At 43.3% G+C, this 19,463-nt stretch overlaps 1 protein-coding gene across 5 annotated transcripts in view; it reads right to left on the bottom strand.

Moving 5' to 3' along the window:
• LOC126540002 (FUN14 domain-containing protein 1-like) overlaps positions 1 to 19,463 on the bottom strand; it is a 139,562-nt gene that overhangs the window by 1,051 nt on the left and 119,048 nt on the right. The gene's annotated exons all lie outside the window — the stretch shown is intronic.

Genomic DNA, 19,463 nt, shown 5'->3' with positions numbered 1-19,463 from the left:
AACAGCAACGGCTGGGTTTGCGAACTCTCCAACATGGCACAGAGAAGGTTCCAGAATCAATAAATGTGGGTATGTTGTTATACACCTTTTATTAGAAAAGATTCCGAGACTCAATTTCTCTTATTTTTCTAGAATATGGATGCTGTTGGGTTGCTTTGTATGTGCTCAGAGTAGACATTGCCTTGGAAAGACAAAGGCAAGTTTAGCAACCCACTAGTATTCAGCTTGCTGAAGCATTTACCGTAAGCCCCCTTTAACTCAAACTCTGATATCTCGAAATATCTAAGTCAAATTTTTTACCAGCACAGTGTCAGCTCTGTGTGTTTATCACCCCTTGTCTCAAAATGTTCTTGTGCTAGACTTGAGACATCTAGAAATATGAGCTGCAAGAATACCGGGAAAATATTTCTACCAGAGGCTTCCATGCTTTTGCACAGCTGTGATATCACCAAAAAGTGAAAACAGTATTCTCTGATCACAATGTCCAATGATAACGAATACTGGCATGTGTACAGTGTCTTGCAAGAGCATTCGTGACGCCACAGAAACGTTTCCTAAGCTGCAGCCTTATTGGGCAAATGCCAAATACTCCTCTCCACCTGCCCTTTCTCACTCGCAGCCAAGTGCACCTTGGCACTTTGCATCACGCCAACTAATGTCATGTCAGAGAGATGTGAGATTCTGGTAGCGACCAGCATAGGTTTGGGCTTAGCGAGCCTTAGGGCCATGTCAGTCGTCGCTTTGTGTAACCTAGGACACCACTGTGCACATGCTCGTCCTGCAAAAGAGGCGCTAAGCGCTGTGCAAGCAATAGAACACTGTATTGCCCTAAGTTAACGGAAATAGGTGTATTTGTCTCTAGCGACACTCAACGCTGCAGAACATCTGGTCTCAGAGTGGTGTGCAGGAAGAGGATCCCATGCCAAGAACGAAAATACAGAAAAGAACGCTACTAGCATGTTGCCGTGTGAAAATGGCAGCGCAAGCACCATGGCTGCAAACTGGTCCACGGAAAAAGCCACCCCCAACAACCATCTCAGGTGAAAGGGGAGAGGCGTATGGATGACAGAATAGGTGAACGCCTGCACAAAGGTGCTGAGGCGCAGCTCGATCCCCACAAACAGCAATCAGTGCCATTAGCAACCGTTGCTATTTTGCCCCATTAGCAAAGGGACGAGATGACAAGTGACTTCCGCCAACCTTCAGAGTGCATCTGGTATCGTTGGAGCCTCTTTTCATGTCAATATCCTGCTTCTCGACTGGCTGCAATGAGAGATCATGCGAGCACCAAGCCAAATGGCACACTTTCGCCCTTTTTTCTGCCTATGAATGCTTGCGCACACTTGCTAAACTGCTTGTTGTCACTTAGTTGTGGCCTCGTGCTAGAGTAGTGAGCCAAACCTTTTATTTTCTCCCTCTCATTAAGGGTACTGTTGGTGATGCATCAATGTGGCTACAGTGTATTAATCGTGACCTTGAACAAGACGATTGGCACTTTTGAGCAGCCACTTTCAGTCTATGCACTGCACCCAAACGAGGTCCACAGCGTTTATTTTCAGCGAGAATACGGCTTGATAAGAATGCTCACTTCATGCTTGCACGACCGTGAGGCGTAACTATTCAGGTCACTTGTGGCCGTCTGGTATAGGTGTAACAGTTGTGATCTTCCATAGTTCAGTTTCAGTTTCCAAAGTGATTTTGTTCATAATTCATTGCACTGTGAAATTTGTAACATCCACTTTTTTGCATATCTTACACTAATTATGAACTGCTCCGATGACAGGCTTGAGGCCTTGCTTTAGGATCAATCATCTTAACCAGTTCCAGAAATGCTGTTGCCTGTAGACATTGATGTATCTGGTGGTGAATCACCTGAAAATGATCAATCGAGAATGTTACTAGCACTATTTTGGAAAGGCTTTATGTGGTTTATGCATGGCCAGCGGTCTTCTAGTTTCGAGATTTCACTTATCTCAAAAGTTATTTCGATTATTACAAGTTTGAAATAAAAGGGTTTTACTGTAGTTGGACGTTGCATGAATGGCATGATGGACAGAAATTCTGACAAAAGAGTGTACACTGTGGGGTTGCAGGCTCTCGTGGTGGTTGTGCGGAGCTGCTGCACTGCATTTCCGGGGGCTCCATGTCCCTCTCCTCCTGCCTGGACTGGGTGGCAGTGGGTTGTAAAACACTGTCACTCGGCTGTCATCCCACCCATGGGAAAGTCAATGGGCTTCCCCTTTTGCCGACATTTTGGCGGGATTCAGGCTCTGTTTGCGTGCGCTCCAGGTATGCGCGCCCAAGACAGGGCTTGAGGAGACCACATCAGGGCGTTGGAAGGTGTGTGCATGTTCCTCTCTGCCGGCGGAGGCCCCCTTTGTCCGCCACCGACTGATGGTCACTTCGGCGAGGCGAGGCCCTGGCCTCGGCGGGTGTATGCACTCTTCCGTCGTCTTGATGTCGTGAGGCTGTGTCTTCCGATTGTGCCCCTGTCTGTTCCTCCATTGTTTCTTTCGGTTTCCATTTTCTCTGGTGTGGGGGGCGCGATTGCAGGCGCTAACCGAAGGATAGGCAGCCTCTTACAGCTGGGTTCTCTGTTTCTTTCTCTGTTTTCTCTGTCGCGGTGTGGCCATCGGCAACCATTTGGCCATGTATTGTGTTGCAATGAGATTTAGATTCGGACGTGTTCTTCAAACTTGCATTTGTATCAAATCCCAGCCTAATATGTGTTATTTCTTCTTTCTGAAGTGCTTTACTTAGGATCTCCATTGCTACGTGCTTGGTCTTGCCTTCCCTTAGCTGGGGCCAGCAGCGTGCGTACACACGCAATGGCGCGTTGGCGCACGGCGTGGGCCCGAGCAGGTGTGGACACAGGACGCCGTATGCATGGCGGCTCAGAGTGCTCGAACCCGCGGTGGTCGTCCAGCGGGCATCATATCAGAGCGTGAGCCTAGTGGGAGACCACAACATTAAGTTCTGCATTAGGCTAGGGGAACCCCTAGTGAGACATAACAGTCAGCATTACCATCAACGTATTTTATGTCCACTGCTGGATGAAGGCCTCTCCCTGCAATCTCCAATTACCCCTGTCCTGCCCCAACAATTCCACCTAGCGCCCCCAAATTTCCTAATTTTATCACCCCACCTAGTCTTCTGCCATCCTCGGCTGCACTTCCCTTCTCTTGGTACCCATTTTGTAGTCCTAGTGGTCCAACGGTTATCTAACCTGCATATTACATGACCTGCCCAGCTCCATTTTTTTTCTTAATGTCAATTAGAATATTGGCTATACCCGTTCGCTCTTTGATCCAAACCGCTCTCTTTCTGTCTCTTAATGTTAAACCTAGCATTCTTCATTTCATTGCTCTTTGCAGGGTCCTTAACTTGTTCTCAAGCTTCCTTGTCAGTCTCCAAGTCTCTGCCCCATATGTCAGCACCGGTAAAATGCACTGATTGTACACCTTCCTTTTCAATGATAATGGTAAGCTTCCAGTCAGGAGCTGACAATGCTGTATGCGATCCAACCCATTTTTATTCTTCTATGGATTTCCTTATGATCAGGGTTCCCTGTGATTAATTGACCTAGGTAAACATACTCCTCACAGACTCTATTCATCATTATCTTCCTCTTCTGCATATTAATCTTCAACGCCACTCTTACACTCTCTCTGTTAAGGTCCTCTAATCATTTGTTGTAACTGGTCTGCATTGTTGCTGAATAGAACAATGTCATCAGCAAACTGAAGGTTGCCGAGATATTCGCTGTTGATCCTTACTCCTAAGCCTTCCCAGTTTAATAGCTTGTATACTTCTTCCAAGCACGCACTGAATAGCTTTGGAGAGATCGTGTCTCCCTGTCTGACCCCTTTCTTTATAGGTATCTTCCTGCTTTTCTTGTGTAGAATTAAGGTAGCTGTGGAACCTCTGTAGATATATTCCAAGGTATTTACTCCAATTACATTCCGATGAATTATCTGTCCCAGATGTGAATGTCCTTTATTCTAAACTAAACAAAACCTTAAGTGAGGCAATAATGCTGTCCACAGCAGTTCATGATAAGAGATATTACAGAACCCCTATTTGCCCATGGATGAACAAACACATATTAGAACAAATTATGAAGAAAGACTTTTGGCATTCAAAAGTAAAGAAGCAGAAAAACAATGACTATTACCTACAGCAATTCAGATCGCCTTGTAATAAAGTAACAGCACTCATTCGAGTAAGAAAGAAAGAATACTACACAAACTTAATTAATAAAAATTCAGGTCTCTCACGAATAACAGGGCGTATTATAATCTCTGTTCTTAAACCTCCTGCAAACTCTTACACCATACCAGACATCGAGGCTCTCAGAGTATCATTAAACACCCTCGTTTTGATGTGTAATACGTACCTATTTTTGCAGAGTAGGTTCTCGGATAATGGCTACGGCTATCAACAAACAATACACTACATACCCTCCTCACAATCCTCACATATATAAATTTACCAATATAACAGCTAGTGAAATTGCAACTCTACTTAGCGCTATGCCAGCCAACTTTTCAATTTGTTGTGATAACATACCTTCTTTGGCACTCAAGGAATGCATTGATATCCTTTGTGTACCTTTAGAAGAAATATTTAACTTATCATTTTACACATCTACCTATCCGGACCTTCTTAAATTGTCAAAGATAATCTCGATTCACAAGGCTGGTGATAAAAATATCCCAGAAAACTACCGTCCTATCTCTATCCTAAGTACTATAAATGTTGTATTAGAAAAACTAATAGTCAAACGAATTATGTCTTTCCTAGAACACCACAATATTCATACACATTGTCAGCATGGATTTAGAAAGGGTAGGTCAGCTGACACAGCCGTCTCGCCCTTATCTGAACTTAACTACCACTTAAATGACAATAGAACCGTTCTGGGTATATTTCTTGACATAAAAAAAAACCCTTGATACTGTCAACCACAGGATTTTATTAAACAAACTAGAATGTTATGGTTTTCGTGAAACGTGCCTAGAATTCTTTAAAAATTATCTACGAAACCGTAAGCAGACAGTGCAGATAGCTGATACCCAGTCCGAGTTTCCTGAAACAACTACAGGTGTACCCCAAGGCTCAGTTCTCGGACCAATATTTTTCTCAATATACATTAACGACCTTCCTTGTGTTATAAAAATATTCTCAATATTTATGCACGCCGACGATACTGCTTCCATATGTGCCCAAGACTCTCCGGACCATACCTTTCTTTGTGCAAATTCAGAGCTTGACGTTATCCACAAGTGGTTCTCTTCAAACAAACTAATGTTAAATACATAGAAAACTACGTGCATTGTTTTTAATTCCCCGCGCAAAATTCTGGATGAACACTCATGTACGCTCACAATGAATAATTCAGCATTAAATTAAGTGAATTCTATAAAATACCTAGGCATTATACTTGACATCTTTTAACTGGAAACCTCACATCAACGAAGTCTGCAAGAAACTTAGTAAAGCTTGTTTCCTATTGTACAAATGCCGAGACATATTTGACATAGCGACATTGTAAAGTAATCACGTGGACCGTCACGTATGTTGACGTGCGGTGCGGTGAGAAAAGACCAATATCGCGCAAAGTCTGGGTGTGGCGGCATACCCCCAGTCGTTGCTCACGTGTGGTAGAACTTTTGTTGACGCACAGAATGCGTCAGAGGCAGCTTGGGTAGGCGGTGATGGGGATGCGGCGACATCCGCATGGTTGGTGGCTTAAGATTCCGACCCCGGGACTGCGAGAGCACCAGACTCCCGAGTGCACAGGAACTGCAAGATCTCGGGACACGGGCAGGACCTCAGTTCTGTGATTCGCGACCCGTCCGAGACAGCCAAGCGGTACGCCTGGGTAGCCTTCTCGGGACTCCTTCCACGAACCTCGCTCGGTCCTCGTTCGATCGTCCTTCCTGGCCGCAGCTGCCCGTTCGCTCGTGTTTTCCTCTTTCTTTTTTCTTCTGCCACCGAACCTCATGCTCTCTTATTTCCCGCATTGTGCCGCATGTGTAGTTGCCATCATCATCGTCTTTCAGCACAATACCCCTCACACAAGAAAGTTGTTACGCGTTAAACAACTTTGCCATGCAGAGGGGGCTTGAAGCAGGAGGTCTTGTGGCACAGACACATAGCACACAGATAGTTCGCAGGTTGCACACAGTTGCTACAGTACCAAAAAAGAAAAACACGCACTTGTAAATAAACAGTAACAGAAGCTATGTACGCACATATAAACTTGGATAACTAAGACACTCTGCTTAGGTAGTCGGCTCCAATATTGTCACTGCCTTTGATGTATTCGACAGTGAAGTCATATCCCATAATCAGTAAACTCCAGTGCAATACTCCGTTGTTCACATGCTTGGTGGAGTTAATGTAAGAAAGTGGTTCATGGTCATTTTGTAGCAGTAAGTGCTTGCCATAAAAATAAACCTGAAACTTTTGGATGGCCCAGACAAGAGCGAGGCCTTCCCATGCTATGGTGGAGTAGTGTGTTTCTCTAGACAGCAGTTTCCTACTTGCGTATGCAACCGGGTACAGAACACCACCGTGACGTTGCAGGAAGACAGCTCCAAGGCTTCTCGATGACGCGCCTGTACGTAAGACAAACGGCTGTTCTTAATATGGAGATCGCAGAATGGGCTGCTCAGAAAGTAATCGTCATAGTTCATCGAAGGCTTCCTGGTGACACCACTCCTAGACCAGTTTATTGGGCACACACTTGCGAATCAGTTCTGTGAGGGGCGCCGATACCTGGGAATAATTTGGCACGAAGTCTCGATATTATCCGGCAAGGCCAGAAAATGACCGGACTTCTTTTTTAGTAGTTGGCTTCTTAGCGGTTTCAATTTTCTCAAGGGTCTCGATCAGTGGCCGTAGGTCACCGTGGCCTGCAATATGCCCTAAAAGTTTCATGGAGGTGAAACCAACTTCACTTTTGGAGGGCTTGATAGACCGTCGTTTTTCACTTGCTGGAAGAAACGCCGAAGGGTGTGCACATGTTGTTCCCATGTTTTGATGGCATTTAAGACGTTGTTGAAGTAGTGATAGATATTGGGGATACCGTTTACTACTTTTCTCATAAGCCTTATGAAAACAGCTGAAGCTGTCTTAATACCAAAAGCCATAAAGCGGAACTGATAGAGACCCGACGAAGATTGGAAGGCTGTCATGTGCTTGCACTCTGAATGCATGGGCACTTGCCAATACCCTTTCGTAAAGTCGAACTTGGAAAAGTACCGACTCCTGCCCAGCTTGGCAAACATGTTTACTCGTGGCATAGGTTCGTTATCCATGATGACCACACAATTTAGTTGTCTAAAATCAATGCACAAGTGCATGCTGCCGTCCTTCTTTTTCGCTACCACCACTGGGGACTGGTATGGTGAGTTCGACGGTTCAATAATTCATTGCTTTAGCATTTCCTGGACTTCATCTTCTACAGCCTTTTCAATTGCAAAAGGTACTGGATATTGCCGGATGTGCACCAACATGTCTGTTGTCGCTTTTAGCTGGCATTCTACGAGGTGGGTTTTTCCAGGTACGTCCAAGAATATGTCTTGGAATGTAGACAATGTTTCCTTTGCTTCTCCGGCTTTCTCATCAAGTAATTCAGTGGACACTTTTATACCTTGGTACGTTTCTTTCTTGTTCAGTGCAATAAATTGCGGGTCATTCCCTGCATCTTCTCGGGTGTTGACCGCTACAGCAGCTTGGTGTTCAGCCGATGGTTAGGAACATCTTTCCTCATACTTTTCGAGTAAGCTTATATGAATAGTACTTCTTCGCGTGCCCAAGTCAATGACGTAATCAAGGTCGCTTCTCTTCCCAATGACGGTGAATGGACCCTTCGATGTTAGGATCAATTTATTGTTCTCGGATGGTAGCAACAATAATACTTTGTTTCCCATAGCAATGTGTCATGCCTTTGCCTTGTGGTAATAATATTGTTTTTGTGTAATTTTTGCTTTTTGAAGCTCCTCGTGGGCTAGTTGACGTCTGCTGCAGCCGTGCTTGCAGCTCTACTATGTAGCCGTACGTCATTTTGGTACCTTTGTCCAAATGTTTCCTTGACCAAAGCTCCTTCAGGATGGTGATCGGTCCTCGTCCGTAAGGGCCATAAAGGAGATCAAAAGGTGAGAAGCCCAAGCTGGTCTGTGGGACTTCTCTGTACATGAAAAGCAGTGTTCTAAGTATCGATACCAGTTTTTGGGGCTTTCTTGACCCATTCGTCAAATCATTTGTTTCAACGTTCCGTTAAAACTTGAACGCCAGGCCAGTAAACTTCTTCTGAGACCCTGTAGGTCGTTCACTTTGTCCCTTGATGATCAGAGAGGATACTTTCATGCGCTATCTTCAGGACGGAACACCAAAGATCTCTCGGAACAACAAGCTGCTCGATTTCCCTTTTTGTCGCAGATTTATAACGGCAGAAGAGACTATCATTAGTATCATTCAGCAGTACAAATGTGACATTGGCAGATCGCGTGGTTTTGGTCTTGCCCAAGTCCGCGAAGCAACCACTGAGACTTTGATCATCCTTCTGCAACTTTGCCAATGCATTGGGAGTGACATCTAGAGGGTTTACAAAGGCTGCTGTCAGCCTTGTTGCAAGGGAATGTGATGCAGCAACTATAGTAATATCCAGAAATGGGTAGGTTTTCTCCTTGTCATAGGCCTGCAGCCTCACTACTTTCTTGGCGATATAGTGCGGTAGGCTCCATCTTCACATCTGTGCCTCCAGGTAACTCGAGATAGGGGTAAGCACAGTTAACATTGCCCAGAACAACATCATACAATTGATGCTCCATGCATATGGCACGCACAATGCCTTTAAAGAACAGACAGTCAACTTGAACTTCAGCTTTGGGACGGTATTGTGCGAACTATCTAGTAAATAGATAGCGCACGTTTTCCCAGGAAACTTGTTGGCTGGCACAAGAGTGTGCTTTACTACGACAGTGTCGCAACGAGTATCGCTCAAAACAGTTATGGGTTGTCCTTCTAGATGCCCTTTTGCTGTCAGCATTCCTTCTGTTCGTAGTTTTGGCCCAACGGTGCTTTGCACACCTCAACCAATCTTTTCAGGACTGTGGTGTTCAGTGTTTACAGCATGTGTGCACTGTTCTTGCCGCCTATCTTCTTCAATTGGTTGGCCAGGTTAAAAAAGAAAACATGAAGCCTCATTGCGGTTCTTCGAGTTTTTGGTAAGGCCTTCCGATCCATGCCCATGCTTCTTCCCTTTTCAACATCATAACACAAGCGGCGTTTACATGAATACGACAGAAGCGTATTGTATCAACTTTCAAGCGTATCGCATCTCATGTAAACGAGGCAATTCGCTAGGAAGGCGTAGCGCATCCAATACGCCAAACAAGGGTAGTTTGAGATGGAGAATGTGCATTTCGGCGGCGCATGCAAACAGAAGCGTATCGCATCAGGGATTATGGGAAAGCATTCGCTGCGGGATTACAACCGGCCAACCAACCAGCGACGCAGCCGTATGGCAATGGAAGCATGTTCACCGGAAGTAGGGGGCTCATATTGAAATGTGACACCAGATGGCGCTAGCTTGCCAGCCAGTGAGGTTCGCATACATGTAAACGGAGGTGCATCAGCGGAATGCGATACGGCAAGATAATACGATACGCTTCTACCGTTTTCATGTAAACGCGGCTACAGAACCAGTTAAGGCAGAGCTTAGCCCTGATCATGCGGTGAACAAGTTGAGGAGAAAAAGCATGGCAAAGGAAGAGGGTAACTTGTGATCGTCTACAGGTCCTTTAATATATGACGCTTCACTTCAATTGCAGCACTAATATTTTACTGTAGCTGTGACCTATGCGTCTACAAAACTTGACCAACTGTTTCATGGACCTTTCAAGATTGGTCTAAATAAAATTAAATTAGTGTCAAAAGCCAAACTCCTTGGTGTAATATTCAATAAGCACTTACTGTAGTATTCTTAAAATAAGCATACTCTTCGTAATCATACTAGAACAGCTGGAATTTACTTATTCATTTATTTTTATACTCTTTGGACTCGAGGGTATTAGAGAGAGGAGTGTTCTAACAATAAATTCTTAATCGCAACTTTAAAGGTGGCAAGGTCTTCGATTGCAGCGCCGGAGGTGGGAAGGTGGTTCCAGTCACTGCTTGTTTGCGGCAAAAAAGAGACATGACAAGTGTTAGTGCAGCATAAAAGAATTTTAAGCTTAAGTTTATGACTGATTTGCGAGGACATGTAATCTGGAGGCAGGGAAAGATCGTGTTTAAGTGTAGGGTTAGTGTAAAAAATTTTGTGATAGAGGCTTAAGCGAAAGCACTTGCGGCGTGACCGAAGTGTCAGTAGACCTAAATTAGCTTTCAATGAAGCCTCTAATCCTACAGCTAGAATAGAACTGGCAGAACTTTCCAAGTTAATCAACTTTCGTAAGACAGCTGACATAAGGAAGTATAATATGGATAGAATTCAACGGTGCTCTCAGGAATGGAGGAAGCCTAAATGCAGTGAGGAAGAAACTAGGAATAGGCAAGAATCAGATGTATGCGTTAAGAGACAAAGCTGGCAATATCACTACTAATATGGATGAGATAGTTCAAGTGGCTGAGGAGTTCTGCAGAGACTTATACAGTACCAGTGACACCCACGATAATAATGGAAGAAGAGAGAATAGTCTAGAGGAATTTGAAATCCCACAAGTAACGCCGGAAGAAGTGAAGAAAGCCTTGGGAGCTATGCAAAGGGGGAAGGCATCTGGGGAGGATCTGGTAACAGCAGATTTGTTGAAGGATGGTGGGCAGACTGTTCTAGGAAAACTGGCCACCCTCTATATGCAATGCCTCATGACCTCGAGCGTACTGGAATCTTGGAAGAATGCTAACATAATCCTAAACCATAAGGAAGGAACCATTAGCCAAAGGAACCATTAGCCAAAGACGTGAAAAATTATAGACCGATCAGCTTACTCTCCGTTGCCTACAAAGTATTTACTAAGGTAATCACAAATAGAATCAGGAAGACCTTAGACTTCTGTCAAGCAAAGGACCAGGCAGGATTCCGTAAAGGCTACTTAACAATAGACCATATTCACACTATCAATCAGGTGATAGAGAAATGTGCGGAATATAACCAACCCTTATATATAGCTTTCATTGATTACAAGAAAGCATTTGATTCAGTTGAAACCTCAGCAGTCATGGAGGCATTACGGAATCAAGGTGTAGACGAGCCGTATGTAAAAATACTGAAATATATCTATAGCGGCTCCACAGCCACAGTAGTCCTCCATAAAGAAAGCAACAAAATCACAATAAAGAAAGGTGTCAGGCAGGGAGATACGATCTCTACAATGCTATTCACAGCGTGTTTACATGAGGTATTGAGAGACCTGGATTGGGAAGAATTGGGGATAGGAGTTAAGGGAGAATACCTTAGTAACTTGTGATTCACTGATGATATTGCCTTGCTTAGTAACTCAGGGGACCAATTGCAATGTATGCTCACTGACCTGGAGAGGCAAAGCAGAAGAGTGGGTCAAAAATTAATCTGCAGAAAACTAAAGTAATGTTTAACAGTCTCGGAAGAGAACAGCAGTTTACGATAGGTAGCGAGGCACTGGAAGTGGTAAGGAAATACATCTACTTAGGACAGGTAGTGATCGCAGATCCGGATCATGACACTGAAATAATCAGAAGAATAAGAATGGGCTGGGGTACGTTTGGCAGGCATTCTCAGATCACGAACAGCTGGTTGCCATTATCCATCAAGAGAAAAGTGTATAACAGCTGTGTCTTACCAGTACTCACGTACGAGGCAGAAACCTGGAGGCTTACGAAAAGGGTTCTACTTAAATTGAGGACGACGCAACGAGCTATCGAAAAAAGATGATAGGTGTAACATTAAGGGATAAGAAAAGAGCAGATTGGGTGAAGGAACAAACACGAGTTAAAGACATCTTAGTTGAAATCAAGAAAAAGAAATGGGCATGGGCAGGACATGTAATGAGGAGGGAAGATAACCGATGGTCATTAATGGTTACGGACTGGATTCCGAGGGAAGGGAAGCATAGCAGGGGACGGCAGAAAGTTAGGTGGGCAGATGAGATTAATAAGAAGTTTGCAGGGACAACATGGCCACAATTACTACATGACCGGGGTAGTTGGAGAAGTATGGGAGAGGCCTTTGCCCTGCAGTGGGCGTAACCAGGCTGATGATGATGATGATGATGAAGAAACGCTGGTGTAGCAAGAGTAATTAGAGAGCACATATCAGGCAGTGCAGTTCTGAACAGATTCAAGGGCGGTGATTAATGCAGAGCTAGGTGGGTCCCAAATAGAGCAAGCATATTCTAACTTTGACTTAACTAGAGTTGCGTGCAATTTAATCTTTAAATCGGAGGGAACAGATGAAAAATTTCTGTATAGAAATCCAACGATGCGATTAGCATTATTAATTACATGTTCAACGTGTATATTCCATGAGGTTGTGAGTTATATGCACGCCAAGGTAGCGGTAACTAGTGACGGGGATTAACACGGAGTCATTAAGGGTATAAGTAAAGTTGTCATTAACTTTATTGTGATGCATTACTCTCATGACCTTACATTTTAACGTATTTAGCTTCATAAGCCATTTGTGACACAAGTTAGAAATAGTGTCAATGTGGGATTGCAATATAGAAACGTCCTGTTGGTTATTAATTACACTATAAAGTACACAATCATCAGCAGGGAGTTCAATGCTAGAGTTAATACCGACAGGTAAGTCATTAATATAAATAAGAAATAGTAATGGGCCAACACCGATCCTTGTGGTACACCTGAAGTAACAAGAACAGTAGGGGAGACATTAACATGAACGTACTGTAAGCAGTTAGAAAGCACTGAATCCAGTCTAGGATATCAGGATCTTTATTGAACTTGCTCATTGTTAAGAAGAGGAGTTTGTGTGATACAGTGTTGAAGGCTTCAGTCTAGTCTAAAAAGATACAATCGGTTATCAAATTTTTGTCAAATGCTCCAAAAAAATCATTAGTAAAAGAGAGTAACTGCATTTCACAAGAGAAGTGCTTCCTGAAGCCGTGTTGACAAGGAGAAAAAAAAAACATATTTGAATCAAGGAAAGATACCAAGTTTGAATAAGTGATAAGGGCAACTGCCAGTATGTATTACCTGAGAGACTGAAGCTTTAAGTGTACAACTCATTTTTTTGAACTCAAGTAGGTTACTGCTCATTAGTGTGGGGTACAATGTCGCATACAGATAGGATTTGCAGATGAGGAAAGAATGCTTTCTGTCAAATTTCAAATGTTCCCTGAGAGTCACCATTACATCATCTATTCCTTACGTTGCCTTATGAGTGGCTCTACAAGTGTACAGATTATTGCTCTGTTACAAAATGAGTTTAACGTATAACACATTTATGTCAATGTGTAGTCGAAGGAGCGCTCCGGAAAAAGTTAGCAAGACAACCTGGCTATAACAGCATAGAGCTTCAATTAGGCAGACTTCTGATTGAATTAACTTCTTGTGGTATAAATGTCCTCGAGATGAGGCAAAGCAATTTTGAATGATATTTAACTAAGCAGTTTTGTTAGTTTTGTTGATACATTAGAGAGGTTTAGCTTGTCCGGTATTTGGGTAAACGCACGCGGACGGGGGGGGGGGGGGGGTGGGGGGGGCGTTGGGGCATTGGGGCAGAGGCGTAAACGTGAGCGGCCTGCATGGTGGAGCCACCCGGTGGCACAGAACTCAAACAGACAAAAACAGCTAATGCCTTAACCAAGTGCATTCTACTTCGTTGCTGGTGTAAACTTTCAGCACTGGCGTAATCGTGTTGCTGCCCAAAATTTACACCCGCAGCAAAGTAAAATACACTTGGTTACAGCAATATCAGCTGTTTTTGTCTGTTTGAGCTATGCGCCACCAGTGACTGCACCAAGCAGGCCGCTCCTGTTTACGCCTCCGCCTGCATTTACCCAAATACCGGACAAGCTAAACCTCTCTATTATCATGGACCCTGTCCGATCTGTAAAATATGGTACGTTTTTCTCACTTGTACTTTACTATGTATGTTTTTCACCTGTTCACATTTCTTTACATTCCATAAGCGATGATTTTTGCATTCTCGTTAGTACAAACAGAACGCATTGACAATTTAGAGAGTGCAATTAACACATTACAGTCAAAACTGGTCTATATGGAAGATTACTGTAGACATTCCAACTTGATCATCTTTGGTGTATGTGAGGAGCAAGACGAGACAGAATGTGACCTAAAACAGAAGGTACTAGCTAAAATCTTATCGAAAACACATGATGTCCATTGCACTTCTGTCAGTAGAATTCATCGTTTAGGAAAAAACAGTAAAAATAGGCCTGTGATAATATTTTTCCAAGATTACAATGAAAAACAAAAGGTCCTTAAAAACGCACACAAGCTGAAAGGAAAGAATATATCGATTTGACATGACTACTCGAAAGAAACCCTCAGGAAATGAAAACTTTCATGGGACAGTGCTAAAGCGGAAAGAGACAGCAAAATGAAGGTGAAGTTAGTGAATGATAAGTTAGTGCTCATTGCTGGCCAAATGTTTTCATGGGATGATACCACTTGCACAAAGGTGAAACTGCAATCACAGCACACACAAAAGGATGACCCACGTAATGAGCAGGTTACGAAGGAATTCAGACTAATAAACATAAATGCGAGGAGCATAATCAATAAAAACGAGCAGCTAGAGGCTATTCTTCTTGGCTACAATCCACATGTCGTCGTCATAATCAAGACATGGCTTTGGGATGAAATAGATAATAAAGACGTCTTTCCTCAGTACTATCAAGTCTATCAATGCGACAGATTATCAAGAGGTGGTGGAGTGACGGTTCTGGTTAAAAACAATATCCAAGCTACTTTAATTCCTCAGATCGATAGCAATGAAGGCATCTCTCTTAAGCTATTTTTTAGGGGCCGTTCCATCCTTCTATTCGCAGTTTATCGAGCTCCAGATTCTCCTCCCCAGTTTTTGCGCAATTTGTCTAAACACATGTCATCCTTCAAACATGATAACATATTTCTTGTCGGCGGTTTTAACTTACCCGGCTCTAATATGGATTTGGCTTCATCTAACTCGCAACATTATGCTAATACTGAACATTTATTTGATATTATGCTCTGTCACAATTTGAAACAGGTAGTAGGACAAGCTACGTGTATTCATGGTTCATCTAACTCCGTTCTTGATCTGCTTTTTGTGAGCCGCTCTCTGGAAACATTTTCTGTTTCGATCCATCACGGACTATCTGATCATGAGTTGGTGTACTTCACTTGTGAATTTGTCGCTGATAAACGTGCCGCACCGGCCAAAACCGTGCTTGTAAAAGATTTCTCGAATGCCAGGGATCAGAGTGTATTAGATTACTTGGATCTGTGCCTCAGCAGTTTTAACGAAAGTGACACGGGGGACTCTTTGGTCTAAATTTAAAGACATGTGCAAATATTGTATCAGTTATTTCATTCCTACAAGACCCAAAAGAACTGGCAAACCTAATCCCTGGATTACGCGAGAAATCTTGCACCTCAAAAGAAAACTTAAACGCTTAAGAAGAGCATGTGTCCCTCGCAGCATAATTCATATGAAATAGGTTTCCTTGAGCAAAGCAGTTGCGGCTGCTAAGCGACATTACTTTCAATATGTTTTGCCGAGCTTCATTCGAAACACCCCTCAGACATTTTGGAATTTTTTAAGCAAACAAAAAATATCTCTGCCTGCAATGATGCATGAAGGCATGTTGCTAACCAACAAAAAAGATGTTGCTGATAAGTTCAATTCGTATTTTCACAGTGTGTTTTCCATACCTACAAATAATTTTACAACCTGTGATTCTTCTTCCCAGCCTGTACATGATCTTGTATCCCAACCTGCTATTTTTGCAATGCTATTGAATCTTAAAACAAAAGCAACTCCTGGACTTGATGAAATACCTAATGCATTCTTACATTGTTATGCTGAAATGGTTTCGCACTTTCTTGTCATCATTTTTCGTGCTTCTCTTTTGTCTCAAAGTCTACCACCCGACTGGAGGGTGGCCCGTGTCATTCCCATACACAAGAAAGGTGATGCCGCGTTTTTTGATAATTACCACCCCCTATCGTTGACCTCATCATGCTGCAAGCTTTTTGAACATATTATACCCAACTAAGTTAAAACATTTCTTGATGACAACAACAAAGTATTGGCTTTCCAGCATGGATTTAGGAAAGGCTTTTCTACGGTCACCCAACTCCCATCAGTATTTCACATTTCGCTCAGGTTCTTGACAATTCTGGCCAAGTGGATGTCATCTTTCTAGATTTTCTGAAAGCTTTTGATCTAGTTCCATACAGTAAACTTCTCCAAAAACTTGAAAATACTGGTCTTCCTTCTTTCATTGTTAACAGGGTTTCTGTTTATCTATTTAACCGATTTCAGTATGTCAATATCGATGGTCACTGTTCTAGCAAACTTCCAGTCACTTCTCGTGTCCCGCAAGGTAGTGTCCTTGGACCACTACTGTTTCTTATCTACATTATGGATATTATAGACTACTACAGACGTCATCCCTCATCCTGTTCAAATTAAGTTGTTTGCCGACGATTGTGTTTTGTTTCATGAAATTAATGTTCCAAGTGAACAGATTTTACTTAATTCTAACCTACATAATATTATTGAATGGTGTTCTAAATGGGAGATGAAACTAAATTCTGATAAGACAGTATTTATGCGGATCACTAACAAAAGAAACAGTCATTCCTTTTCATATAATCTTCCCGCTCGTCATCTTTCAGAGGTCAAAGAATATAAATTCCTTGGAGTAACATAACGAATAATTTTAGCTGGAAAAAACATATTCAAACCGTATGCTCTTCTTCTTTTCGTATTCTCCGTTTTCTTCGACATAAATTAAAACAAGAGTCTTCTAACGTTAAACATTTGGCATATAACAACATGATTAGACCAAAACTTGAGTATGCGTGCACCGTATGGAATCCTCACATACAAATTAAAACCAATTAATTAATATTAAAGTCTTGTGAACATAAGACACAACTTTATGTTTCTTATTTTTGCGCTCCCTTGTGTCTTCAGTAATATTGCCTTCCTTCTTTATCTTCTTAAGCACTGCCTCCACTACTGCTGATATGACTGATTGCGGGAAACCTGCTTCTTCCAACCTTACAATCTGCCTGTGCGCACGCGTAGTGGTGTATGTCGGGGGTGTACTTATATGTGGTCATTGTGGAATAAACATTAGTTGCAAGTCTGCGGCCGTCCTTGTCCCATGCTGTCTCTGTGGTCCGTTTGTTCGCGCAGTTAAACAATGTTCGCTAATATGTACCAACTCGCCCAACAACAAGTTCTAAACTGTACAGTACCATATAATCATATTCAAGAAATATAAATTACTACTAATGTTAACTACTAATGCTAACCTTCACTCTTCATCGGGTCCTTTCACGTCCAACGCCTTCGGTGACAACTACTCAAAGCATTCTTGACCTAATACTTTATCAGCCATCATTTCGATATTAACCATGTACGAACTGACGTAATTCATGGCCTATCAGATCACGACGTACCAGTATGTGTGTTACCACTTGTTGTTATTACTGCCCACTTTCCTGTGTCCATAGCAACCGACTTCCTAAACGCTGATGACAATAGCATACTAACATACCCTGTTCATGTGTTCCAGCCTTTTTCCCAAATGGGTTCCAATGTCTCTGTTGACGTAAATTCCCTTTGGCTTATGTTCAAATCTATCGTCCTATACTGCGTCACGAACTACATGCCTACTAAAACCAAGTGGCCGCCAAAAAATACTCGCTGGATAACCCGAGAAGTAATTCAGGCAAAGCACCGTCTGAAAAGATTGCGTAGAATAATAAAAATTAAAGGAGGAGATGAATCCAGGTTGACGAAACTTCCTAATGCCATCGCAGAGTTCAAGCTTACAGTCAAACATGCAAAAGATTATTATTTTAATGTAACGTTACCGAGCTTTCTTACTAATAATCCCGGAAAATATTCTGGAGGCACTTTCGCACCAATGATAGAGAAGTGTCCCACTTACGCCCAGAGGAGGAAACTGCGAAAGCCAACGCATAAAACATTTTCTTTCAATCGGTATTTACTACAGATAATAACATTATTCCCGCAATTCTAACCAGGCAGGGTGTAAGCATTCGCAAATTAAACATTATGGATGGTGGCATACTTAATCTTCTGCTTAATCTCGACCATAAAAAAGGCAGCGGTCCTGACAACATGCGTAATGACTTTCTGAAAAGGTCTGCGGAATGGTGCAGTAGATACCTTGGCCACGGAGTAAGACATGTAGGAGGTGAAACTCCCGTCAGCGCGAGCGAGCGCGGGCGACCAGATAAAGTCACAATTGTTGCATGCGCCGACGCTACCCTATGCAGTGGCGGCACCATGCGGCGCGTCGTAGAAGCCGCAGCGGAAAAAAAGAAAGCAGCGCCCGGCAGGCGGCTCGGCGGCTCCGGCAGCTCCGGCGCTCACTCCGGCGGCGCCCGCTCAAAGCAGACGACAAGCAGACGACACGGGTGTTTGCTTCAGTGGGCACGCCGTAATCGAACTGCGTAGGTGCGCGCACTCAAGAAAACTGTTTTGTTGTGTGCCCATCAAAAAAAGCAACACGTGTGGCAAACTTCCGCTAATCTTCCTCTTATCGCCAAGCAGCTAGGGCAACTAGTTTTCGCGAGTCTTAAAAAAAAAGAAAAGGAACGGAAACACATGCACGGCGGCATCCTTCCGACGCGCACCCCTGTGAGCACTAGAGCGAGAAACAAGCGGTCGCCCTTTAAGCGATTAGGAACGAGATAGCCATCAGTTTCGCAAGCGCAAAAAGCCGAAAGCCGCCCGCCACGGAGCAAGATAGCCCTGGCTACAACCAGAAGCTACGTATCATCTTATAGCTGTCATGGAAAACGCGTTTTATTTTTTACTGTGCTCAAATGGCTGAAGCGTAGCAGCAGTTGCTCTTCGGGCTACAAGCGGTAAAGAAGCGCGCGAGAGTGCCCTCAGTAGAAGTCAGGCGCGCGCGGCCGAACGGGAGCAACACGCTCGACCGGTTGCCCCGGCAACCAAAACGGCGGTAATTTCTTCCCATGCCGCCAGGTGCCGCCAGCATGAAAATATATCCGCGGGCTTGTGACCTTTTCTGGTCGCCGCAAACAGCGGAGTTTCCACTCCTAAATGTTTCTTGCTCCGTGACCTTGGCATAATTTTTCGTAAATCACTCACGACTTCACCACTACCGAATGACTGGAAAGCTGCAAAGATAATACCTATACATAAATCAGGCGACACAGCAGAAATTTCAAATTTTAGACCCTTTTCATTAACTAGTACATCCTGTAAGCTTCTAGAG

The sequence above is a fragment of the Dermacentor andersoni genome, chromosome 2 (genome assembly GCF_023375885.2).
Source record: "Dermacentor andersoni chromosome 2, qqDerAnde1_hic_scaffold, whole genome shotgun sequence".
Lineage (NCBI taxonomy): Eukaryota > Metazoa > Arthropoda > Arachnida > Ixodida > Ixodidae > Dermacentor > Dermacentor andersoni.
This window is presented reverse-complemented; position numbering and strand designations above follow the sequence as displayed.